This window comes from Staurois parvus, unplaced genomic scaffold (assembly GCF_062004578.1).
Source record: "Staurois parvus isolate SC_StPar_1 unplaced genomic scaffold, SC_StPar_1.0 ptg000544l, whole genome shotgun sequence".
Classification (NCBI taxonomy): Eukaryota; Metazoa; Chordata; class Amphibia; order Anura; family Ranidae; genus Staurois; species Staurois parvus.
Window position 1 is genome coordinate 5,255,024 of NW_028318340.1, and position 12,130 is coordinate 5,267,153.

Genomic DNA, 12,130 nt, shown 5'->3' on the forward strand with positions numbered 1-12,130 from the left:
TTTTTTTACAAATCGTGTGTTTCTCTAAATGTATACAGTTTAATTGCAATAGACAGATAAGCCTTTTTTTTCTATTACTTGGATGTTTATTATTGCTCATCTGTAAAAAGGCAGAAACAAAATTATATTCTAACCTAAGTCTAAGGTTTGTAAAAAAAAAAAAAAAAGTATAAGAATATTACCTGTGTCATGACCAAGGTTGAACCCACCAAGCCCCTTATGCTGTGGCATTAAATGTGCCAGACTGGTAAGACCTCTCATAATGTCAGCCATTTCCATCTTCTCATGTGTTACATGGATCTCTGCAAGTGTAAGGTCTCATGCAACAAAGGAATCTAGGAAGTATGTCTTCTCCATACACCTGACCTTAAATAAATATGGCAGCTCCAGAATGCAATTTTAACAAAAAAATGCAACAATACCAAACAACTAGTGCTTCTGGTAAGTAATCATATTAAAGAACTTTTCTCCCCCCTTACATTTTTTCCCCCATGTTTAATTCACATATTAACACAGCCAGCAAATCCAGCATTGCCTCCTGCTGTGATCCGCTGCACCGCTGTCACACACTGGGCCCCGTTCTGCCCTCCTCATTGCTCATGTCTCATGGCTGGATCTCCCTTGTTCAGACAGACCACCCCTTTGATGATGCATCGCTGGATCCAACCTCTTCCATCATCTGTATGGAACCTGAGACATCCTAGGATAACTCATATCAATATTCAAGGAGACTTCAATGCAGAGGAGATGTCTAGGCATGAGAATGGTGGCTTGGGGGTGAGGCAAAAAAAAGGTCAAGAAAAATAATGTTTTACATTGCAAGGGGGAGGAGTGCAATGATGCCTAGTGCATCTGATCAGTGAAGGTCCACTATTTTAAGATGAAATAGGATTATATTTACTATTTAATCAGTGTTAATAATATCTTGATAAATGACATTTCTGTCCAACAATTTATAGTAAAAGTGTATCAGTTTATATTCTACATCATATATTTATGAGACCATTATTCCAACCAGAGTCAATTGTTTTTACAATATGGGATGTTATATAATTTTATTAAGACTGGCACAGCAACCTGCAAGTCAATGTCCAGCTCACCTCTGTGCATTGTGAAAAGAGAATTAAGCAAAAGACCTTTAATGCCAGCTACATCGGCGAGATCTTTTTATCAGAAGATGTCGCAAACAAGCAGTTTTCCCTATCTGGGGGTGGCATTCCAGAGGGACCCTGGCTACCCAGCTTGCATGCCAAATCTGACAACACATGACAAGCTGGTCGGCGTGCAGTAATTTGACTAATTATACTGGATTAGAGCATATTAATGCAAGCTGTTTTCTCCCGAGTTAATGACCTGCTGACTGGGTTCTGCAAGGCCCCACTTGGTCTGCAGACAGAGGGGGGAAAAAGTGCTTTCTAAGCTCTCGTCGTTTCACATCAGCAAATGAGTATATCAAACTAGTGAGCAGCAAAATGCAAGCGACATTTTGTCTACTCAAAAGCAACACAGTCTTCTTTAACTTTCCACCTCAAGGGTTCCTTTGATGAAAAATTAAAATACCTCCAGCCTGCTCATCAGTGCTCAGAGACAGGGGATGTGCAGTCTACATGTACTTTTCTAAACCCCAGCAAGACGGCTAGTTATAAGGCAAGGAACCTTCTGCGTGTAAATTGCACACTGCTAAAACATTCATTATGTTTGTGTGAAAGCAACCACAACATATGTACAATATGTAATTATGCAAATTAGTGTGGGGGGGGTTTAAAGAGAAAAACCCTGTGTGATTAGGCTCTGAAGGAAGCAGCCACAACCCCGGCATCACCTATCACTTTGGCAGTGATGAAAAACCTATTCATTGAATCACTTCTATAGAATCAGCATGGGACACATCTATCATGGAGAACTCTGCATCCATCAGAGCCTAATCACAAAGGTGTTTTGCTTTGTGATAGAGACCCTTTAGGAGATTTAACTACACATGTGCTTTTTGATATCTGTTCAGCATGAGAATTAGTCCCTTGCTGACAACAGCCTTTCATATAATCAATACACTGTAAATGAGGCAAAACACCAACATAGCCAAGCTATTGCCAAAACATTTTTCTTTTGTCCTCACTTACAATGTAGGACTGCTGGTCCTGCATGGTATATGATGACATTAGAGTGTGACCGAGGATTGGAGTTGAGTGCCAAAAGAGAATCCACTTTGGGAGACGGTCTCCTGAAAAAGAGAGGACTGCAGGAGTGAGGGGTAAGGTATGTAAAACTGTTTTAGGTTTCTTTAGACATAAAGGCTTAGAACCTGTGACTATCCTTTAAGATTTACCCTCACTTCCTATACTAAACCTTCCCTACTCTTGTAAAAGTACATTGCTTTTATCGCTTTCTATGTCTCTGTTCCACCTCACATGCTGTTCTGCCTGACAGAACAAGTGAGGCAAGTGAGCAAAATCTTGTCAAAATGGCTACAGAAGTAATAGAAGCTGAGATATCCCAACCCTTCCATACTCTTTCCAAAAAAGCCCCCCCCCCCAAAAAAAAAAAACCACAAAACGTTTTGGCTGCAGTTTGCCTTTAATTAAAAGGCTGGTGGCCAGACTTCCTACATGATACTCCACTACCTAATGAATAGTTTTCACCTTGCAATTGTGAATATATAGCCTCATGTACGCCAATCAGCCATAACTTTTTGGCCACTGATAGGCTAAGTTAACATTGATTTTCTAGTTACACTGGCAAGTAAAAGTTGGTGGGATATACTGTATTAGCAGAGCTCCAAATTTCAACTCGCCTGCTCGCATTTGGCTAGTGGAACTAAATTGGGTGTGTGTGTGTCCCAGGCATTGCATTTGGGGAGGGGGGGGCGCCTTCGGCAGCACCAACGTGCCCCAAGCATTGTGCTGAGTAGGGGCGGACTGCTGGTCCCGCTCCTCAGTGAGCGGAGTGATCGCAATTTCACTCCTGTCACAAGGAGCAGCTGCTGACGCTTGCTGGAAGGAGGATTATGCTTTCTCCTCACTCCAGCCAGGGGGCAGTAGACAACAGGCACTAAGAAGTGAAGGCAGAGTGTCCTTCCTCTCTCCCCTTATCATGTGACTTATCACATGACCGGAGGAGGGAAGGAAGGAGAAGCTGCATTCATAAGAATTTCTGCGAGTACAAGGGGGAAGGTGGGGGTCACAACTGAGGCTACAACTGTAAGGGGGCACTGTGATGGGGACACATGATGCAATGGGGGACACCTGATGTAAACTCTAATGGGACACCTGATGTAAAGGGGGAATCTGAAGGGAACACCTGATGTCAAAAGAGACTCTGAAGGGGACACCTTATGGAAGGGGAACTCTAATGGAGACACCTGATGTAAAGGGGGACTCTGATGGGGACACCAGATGTAAAGGGGGACGCTGATGGGGACACCAGATGTAAAGGGGGACTCTGATTGTAAACACCTGATGTAAATGATGTATGTTAATATTGTTAAAAAAAGTTGTTGTTCATATTTATTTTTGTAACTTTATTCTACATAAAACATTTAACAGTGCCATTTCATGAGATAATTTACAAGGGCGTGTTTAGGGGCAGAATTAGGCGGCGGAGCAGGGTAGGGGTTTGGTGGGGCAACTGGCGGTAACTCTTAAGGTCTGCCTAGTAGCCCAGGACTTGAAATTTTGAGCCCAGGTGTTAGGCAGCAAGTAAACACATTGGCCCTGAAGTCAATGTGTTCATAGGAGTGGGTTTGTTGTGTATGGGGCTGCGTAGCTGCTGACTAGTCAGGGTGCCCATGTTGATCAATGTCAACAGCCAAAAGCCAGAACAATGGAAGAAGGTGGCCTGGTCTGATGAATCACATTTCCTTTTACATCATGTGGATGACCGGTGCATCACTTACTTGGGGAAGAGATGGCACCAGGATGCAGTATGGAAAGAAGGCAACCCGGCGGAGGCAGTGTGATGACTTAGGCAATGTTCTGCTTGGAAACCTTGGGTCCTGACATTCATGTGGATGTTACTTTAACATGTACCACCTATCTAAAACATTGTTGCAAACCAAGTACACCACCTTCATGGAAATGGTATTCCTTGATGGCAGTGACCTATTTCCGCAGGATAATGGGCCCTGCCACACTGCAAAAATGGATCAAGAATGGTTTGAAGAAAACAATGAGTTTGAAGTGTTGACTTGGCCTCCAAATTCACCAGATCTCATTTCAATTGTGCATCTGTGGGATGTGCTGGAAAAACAAGTCTTATTCATGGACCCAACCTCACAGGACTTTCAGGATCTGGTAATGAGGGCTTGGTGCCAGATACCACAGCATACTTTCAGAGGTCTAGTGGACTCCATGCCTCAATGGGTCAGGGCTGTTTTGTTGACAAAAGGGGCTGTTTTGGCAGCCAAAGGGGTCCTACTCAATATTAGGTGGGTGGCCATAAAGTTATGACTGATTGGTGTATAGTTTCCTGTACACATTTATTTTATTGTACTTTTTCTTACATACACTTACACTTTATAAACTTAATTAAACGTGCATTAGGGACCATTCACATTAGGGACCATTAACATTAGGGCCCATTCACATTAGGGACCATTTGCTGTTCTGATGTGTTGCGTTAATGCACGTTGTGTCATGTGTTGTGTAAAGGCAGTGGACTATCAAAGCACCAGAATGGGGGGAAAAGTAAAACCAGCACTTTTTCACCAAGCAGTAAGGAGGGAACATCCATCATGGGTTGCTGCAAGGCATGTGCGTATGAGCTGGGTTGCCATCATTTAACTTTGCAACACAATAGCAAAGTGTAAATGGGCCCTTAATATTCTGTATTACTGCCCATTTCTGCAGCAGTAAATAATATCCTTTTATTTTTTAAATTATTGGGCACTAAATAATTGAGCATTGGAAAGCATTGCCAACTATTATCTCACATTTATTCTAGAATGTTTAATTTTGGATGAACTCTGCACAACTTTCACTTGTTTACCTGTGAAAGTTAGTAACAAGTATTGGCTTGTCACTTTTCTAACTCCTTGCCCCGTAACCTTTCCTAAACCTTGATAAAAGGTCTTACAGATTAGCCAGACATTATGCTGGTAATGGGCATGAAGCTGACTAAATGAAAACAAGCAATAGGCAATTCCTGGTGATTTAGAGGTAATACAAAACAGCACTGGCAGTCATTTACTCATGTACTGTAGCCTATTCCTCTGTTCCAAATGAAACCTTCAACAGATAAAATGGAAAAAACACCCATTCTAATTATGGAATTTAACGTACTTTGTTTCTACTTAGAAAAGATGTAGTTTGGGATGTTGGCCCCTTTGCAACGGAATGTCACCACCATCTGCTTTTTTAGAAAATTTCAAGTCTGAAGTTTGCTGTTTGAGTTACTAAATATAGTCTTTTGTGTTTTCAGAAATGTTTAGGTACACTCGTAAAATTAGCCTTTTTGCTGCCAGAGGCATTTTTGCATTTTTTGCACACGTTTTAAAAAAAAAAATTATTTTAGGCCTAAAGCTCCTAAAACATTATATATTTTCTGAAAGCAGACACCCTAGAGAGTACAATAATGGTAGTTGCAATTTTTAATTAAAAGTACATTTTTGGGTACATAAATGCAATTACCCAATTTATTGCAAAATATAAAAGATGAGTAGGATATAAGACTGAATAAATAGAGATCTAACATGTTAAACCTTTAATTTGCGTGCACCCGAAAACTTTCTATATATTTTCCATAGGTAAAGCTTTTAAAGCAACCGATAGGTCATCAGTTTGGCATTATGTAGGTTGTCTGGTGCTAGGAACATTGCTCTCACTCCGACGCGCGCAGCGACATATAACATGCGTATCGCAATAGATGTTTTCATGCGTAGGTGCCCCCAATGTGTGCGTTTATGTTTGTACCTGAATATATGTGGGGTGAGGGCCTCAAAAGTTTTTTTTTGTTGGGGGGGGGGGGATTTTATGTGCTTGGGTGTAACTTTAATTTTTTTTACAATTTAGAAAAAAAAAATGTTCTACTTAATTTTTTTTCATAACATAAGGGACAGGTTCTCTTTATTGAGACATCCTGGATCTAGAAGACCCTGAATATCACCCTTGTACTCCACTGAATCTAATACAGTATCTGCAATCCCTTAGCCCTGAAATTCATTTGCATCCAACTAGAAATGCAAAATTGGCTTATTGGTATGAGGAGTGTTCAAGTCAAACCAGGACTTTATTTATATAATAAAAGAAGTGGAAACTGTATTTTTCAACATACTCCCCTGCTACATTTATACACTTATCCTAGTGTCTAACTAATGCCTGGAAAGCTTCGGCATAGAAAGATTTTCGGTATGTCTGAACCATCCTGGGACAGCCTGCTTCACTTCCTCATCATTTTGTTCACCGTTCCCACAGAAAGATCAATCTCTTGTGCAATTTCACAACAGATTATGCATCGATTATCCAGGATCAGGTGTAGATGTACATATCCACGGATTTTACACCTTCGTTCACAAGAAACTTCATCACTAAACGCTGTTCCATGCACACACTAACACTGTTGTCTGCCACCTTGATTAACGGTCTCTGGACCAGGGGCGGACTGACAACTCATGGGGCCCCCGGGCAATAGGAGATCATGGGGCCCCGCGTCCTTGCCCAAACTCAAAAAAGCCTATAAAAAAGGTACCAGGGGCATCTCATGGGGCCCCCTACTGACCCCGGGCCCTTGGGCAGTGCCCGAGTTTCCAAATGGTCAGTCCGCCCCTGCTCTGGACTGGCCCGCAACACGTGTGCCACCTATCAGTAATAGGACACACTTGCCACTTACTACTGTGTGTAGTACCACCACGCTACCATCACTTTTTATACCTGTAAAATTAAAGGTCCAGGTTTGACATGAACACCTCTCCTACTTGGGGTTCCAAATGAATACAGAATAAACATCTCTGGTTTGATAACTGAACAGCCAGCTGTAGATCATAACTTCATGTCAAGGATACAAGACAAAAGTGCGTCTTTCCGAGCCCATCATATTCCACTGCTCAGATCTAATTCTACTCTTTTTGTCAGCCAATTATTGACTCTAGCTTTTAAAGAATATGTTACCCCAACATTCCTGATTTGTGTCTGTTGTACAATGTACAGGTGTTAAAAAGTATCCTCTTTGTATTGCTTTCTTTGTATTAAATATCTGGTGATCCTACTAGTTCCCCTGATTTCCAATTTTAAACTGACCATGCTAGGCATGATAGCACATCCATCTCAGTGTGTTCAGTTTTCTGGCCGTGCTGGTAGAACAGTCTGCCTGTCCTCCAATGGCCAAGACGTTCACGGACACATCCCCCACCCCACACAGCTAATAACTGGGAAGACCAGTGTCCTGCTGTTTCTCCACCCCCGCCTCTTCAAGTCCCTTAAGCAGCTGAGAACAGAGATATTGTGATCACATAACCTGAATGGATTATTTTACAAAGTGAGGTTTCACATATTCTTTAAGACTTTTTTTTTTTTAAATAATGTAAGAGTTCATTCTCAACGGTTAACTGAATTTTCATTGCAGATCCTTTAAGCTGTCACTTTATTGTACAGGCCTGACAATAACTATATGGGAATCTCTGTGTGTGTTCCCCTCATCCACCTGGATTCCTCTAAAATTCTGCAAAATGTTAAGAAGAAGCCAGGAGCTCTGTATTAGCCCGAAAGAACAGATCGTGTCATGGTATTAACTGTTGCTTGTAGCTTTGACCACATCCAACGAATCTAAAATAATTTTTAAAAAGTTAATGGGCAAGAATAGTACTAAAATTAGGTAATAGAATGGTGAAAGGGGTGTTTATGGACAGGCCTCCCATGTAGCACAGGATATTCCCACTGCCTGTTTTCAGAACAGTCAGAATTTTTTTTTGCTTAACCACTTCCCATTCGGCCCATGTACATAAACGGCCAGACAGGAGCAGGTGACCGTTTATAAACATCCTCCCGTATTCCCTGCCTGTGTGCACTCCCTGGGAGTGCGCGGCACCGTGATCTGGTGCACACTGTACGGGACTTCTTTTTTTTTTTTTTTTTTTTTTTTTTTTTAAGTCCGCAAACGTGCAACTATAACGTAAAAACCCGTAAGTGTCCGCAAAAAAGTGCAAGTGCAAGAACACACACACGAAAAACGTGCACTTAGGGGTGTGTTTGTCCTACCCCCGAAAGGGTTGGACCGTTCACCCGATCCCCCGGGGCACGAAGCTCCTGACAGGGACAAGGTTCCCATTTGGTCCTCCTGGCCAAAAGGCCTGGTGGACCACCGTTCCTTATGCCCAGCCGAAGCCGGACATCCAGTACTAGGCAAGGGGGTTCTCCCGAAGAGAAAACCCCCTAGGGATCAGGGGAGGAAGGAACCGTATGGCCACACATCCTCCCCCTAGACTTCAGGTAAGGCCCGAGGACCCACACCCTCCATCCGTGAAAAACACACACATAAGAAAGCAAAAAGTGACAAAACGTGGGAGTGGTTTAAATAAATAGAATAAAATAAAAAAGTGGTACCGTGCCTAATAGTGCACAGACCAGGCCCTGAGGCCTGTAGCAAAAATTGCCCTGGACTTAGCCAAAAGACCTGGTCCTTAGGGCGCTGTGCAAAAAGAGGTGAAAAACAGTGGCCATGTGTCATCTTCACACCGTGGGGTCCCACACCCAAGTGTTACTAGTGACACCCCTGAGAGCGTCTTCCCCAGGGGGCACTGAGTTTGCGGACTTTTTGCGTCCCCAGCCCCAGGCCAGACCAAGGTAGCACGTTCAAATCAGGAGGTACTGGGTCTTTCCGGTCTCCCCAGAGGAATTACTCCCAAGGCCCCAGAACGAATCATGGCGCTCCCTGGTTTCTGTCCCTCCGGTACTAGCCTTCCGGACCCCCATCATACCAGTGAGGGTACTGTACAACAACCATCCCCGTAAACTAGAATGGTCGGTAGCACCCCCACTGGACACTGATAAGAACAGATACTACACTTGATCTTAGCCAAAAGGCCGAGAAGCGACTTCTGTGTGACGTTCTGATCATGTGATCACTGATTGACCAATCAGTGATCACATAAATAGTAGTAAGCAAGATGTCACTTGCTGACATCATTGCTTACTGCTAGTGAAATCTGTGAATGACCAGAGAGGTCACATGGTACAAGGCTATTTACAACAGCCTTGTACCATGTGACAAGCTGTGACCAATCACAGTTCTCACAGTATTTCTCAATGGCTGCAAGAATGCAGCCAGAGAGAAGAAGAAATGATTGCTTTTGCAGCCTTTATGGGTGTAAAAGCAATCAGTGGAAAAAAAAAAAAAATCTTCATCACCCCCACTATGGTGACACTGGACATCTAGGGTGACAGCATGTAAAAAAAACCATAAATAATAATATACAAAAATAAAAACGTAATAAAACATTTTGAAAAATTATAATTTTTGCTTATAAACTATTTTGGGTTATTATTTTTTTTTACTAAAAAGATAGATGAATACATGTTGGTCAAGATTTAAGAAGAAAGATTATTTATTTGCAAAATTTTATATTTTATAAGAAAAACACTTTTTTTCTAAATTATTGGACTTTTTCATTTATAAAAATCCCAGTGGTGAATGAATACCACCAAAATAAAGTTTTATCTGTCTTAAAAAAAAATGCAAAAGATGTCATATGGGTACAGTGTTGCATGACTGCGCAATTGTCATTCAAAGTGTGATAGCAATGAAAGCTGAAAATTGGCCTGGACAGGAAGGGGGTGAAAGTGGTTAATGTATGATATAAATGTAGGCTAACAAAGATTGGCGCTTACTTGCTTTATGTATGCTTATACAATACTGCAAGAATGCATCTCTATGAATGCTAGAAGGCTAACAAAGCGTGTTGCTTTATTATTATTGTTATTATTAGTCCCATCTTCTACAGCTTATGTATTTTATAGAAGTAGTTGCTGAGAGGGTTTTGAATCTCATTCATTCCAACCTTTCAAAAATACCTTATAACTACAATAATTAAAAAAGGGGTGGGGGCAATGCCTGCCCAACTCTTAACACATTGTGTTTTGTATGATTGAATTTCACTTTAAGGTGATTTTATGCAAATGAAAATTGTTGAACAAGCTCAAGGAGTAAAATGTAATTTTTATTTTATTAATCATATGTATGTATTTGTGTGCTGGAATTTTCTGAAGTAGATATAAACCAGAACACCCTATCTTCTATAAGGTTTTTTTTTTTTTTTTAACTTTGATACACCTTGGTTCACACATTCACTTCGCGTTCTGTGGGTAGGGCAGCTTATTCATTTGAATAGGCTGCCCTACTACCGGAGAAACAGGTCAAAAAGTCCCAAACTCTTTTTGGAAAAGTGCGCTCCCCGGAATTGCAGACACTTCCTGGTAAAAGATGACAACACTCTATCTAGGCCTCCTGACTGCTCTCCTGTGTTGCCGATTAAAAAATCAGGTGAAAAAAAAGTGGTCATGGGAACACTGACTGCACATGCATGTTTGCCTGTTAACCACTTGCCCTCCAGAGGATTTACTTCCCCCACCTGACCAGGCCACATTTTGCGATAGTGCGCTGTGTTACTTTAACTGACAATTGCGTGGTCATGCAATGATGCACTCAAATTAAATTTATGTCCCTTTTTCCCCATAAATGGAAGTTTCTTTCGGTTGTATTTGATCACCACTGTGGGTTTTATTTTTTTGAGCTGTAAACAAAAAAAGACAATTTAAAAAAAACAAACAATATTTCTGACTTTTTGCTATAAAACATATCCAGTAAAAAAGTTTTAAAAATCAAATTTCGTCATAAATGTAGGCCAAAATGTATCCTGCTACATGTCTTTGCTAAAACAAAATCCCAATACATGTAAATTAATTGGTTTATGTGAAAGTTATAGCGTCTAAAATGGTAGTGTATATATACTGGAATTTCTTTTTTTTTTTATTACTAGTAATCGTGGCGATTATAGCAGGACTGCGGCGAGCATTCTGACACTGGGGGAGAACTGACTGTCACTGACATCCCCAGTGACACTAATACAGTAATCAGTGGTAATAAAAAAGCACTGACACTGAATTAATGACACTGGGCAGGAAGGGGTTAACATCTGGGACGATCAAAGGGTTAACGGTGTGCGTTTTACTGTGTGCTGTGTTTTACTGTGTAAGCAGTAAAGAGTGCTGAAGGTGACAGGGGAGAGATCTGTATTGTTTACATACAGACCTCTCCCCAGTCAGTGTTCCTCTGCGATTGCCGGGTTCCGGCAGGGAATCAGCAGCCGGGACCCAGTGATCGACAGCTGTAACCGCCAATGGCGGCACGGGTAGGGCATGCGCCCCCTAACCGGAAATACAAAATCACGTGTATATATATACACGTGATTTTGCACAGCCCTGCAGCAGTAGTTCTGGTTGGGAAGCGGTTATCAGGAAACTTACCCTGAGAAAAGCCATGCACCCATAACTGCAGCAAGCGAATATAGAAAGAAACTGGCTGCAAAAAGGCTGATAGAGATCAGCAGCATGGAGATGAAAAATGGATACAAAAATGTCTACAGTTGTTTAGCAAACTACAAGTTATCCAGTTAGGGTTTACATTTGTTTCAATTACAAATTTTGAATATTAAACATTTCTGACCTGAAATTAAATATTTAGCGACCAGCTTGAATATGGTCATGGTGTGTCTGAATGATGAAAACATGAAAGAATGTCAGGTTGATCAGATATAAACATTTTTAATCGCCATAGCACATCATCCAAAAGGAGTAACAGGCATAAGTGGACAAAAACCGACAATTGGGTAGCTAGAACATCTGATATCACAAAAAGCATCTTATTACATAGAAACATAGATAAAATGTTGAAAGAAAAAGAGTGGTTCATAGAGTCTGCCTGTTTTTCTTTGTTTTGTATTTTTGTTTTTTCTTTTTTTTGTTAACTTTTTGTCTGACTAGGTTTGTCCCAAGCATGTTTGAAGCCACTTACTGTTGATTGGCTCTCTACCTCTGCTGGAAGTTTATTTCAAGTATCAATTTCTGAACCTCTATGTTGTTTACAGGAGGAGAAATTCCGTGGCTCTAAAAGTAACAGACATCTACTGTGGATGTAACTGAAAGGA

The 12,130-nt window shown here is 41.3% G+C and overlaps 1 protein-coding gene and 1 pseudogene across 6 annotated transcripts in view; both read right to left on the reverse strand.

The window, feature by feature from the left end:
- NBEA (neurobeachin) overlaps window positions 1–12,130 on the reverse strand; it is an 881,324-nt gene that overhangs the window by 178,311 nt on the left and 690,883 nt on the right. The gene's annotated exons all lie outside the window — the stretch shown is intronic.
- On the reverse strand, window positions 8,909–9,023 carry LOC149451244 (U2 spliceosomal RNA; annotated as a pseudogene).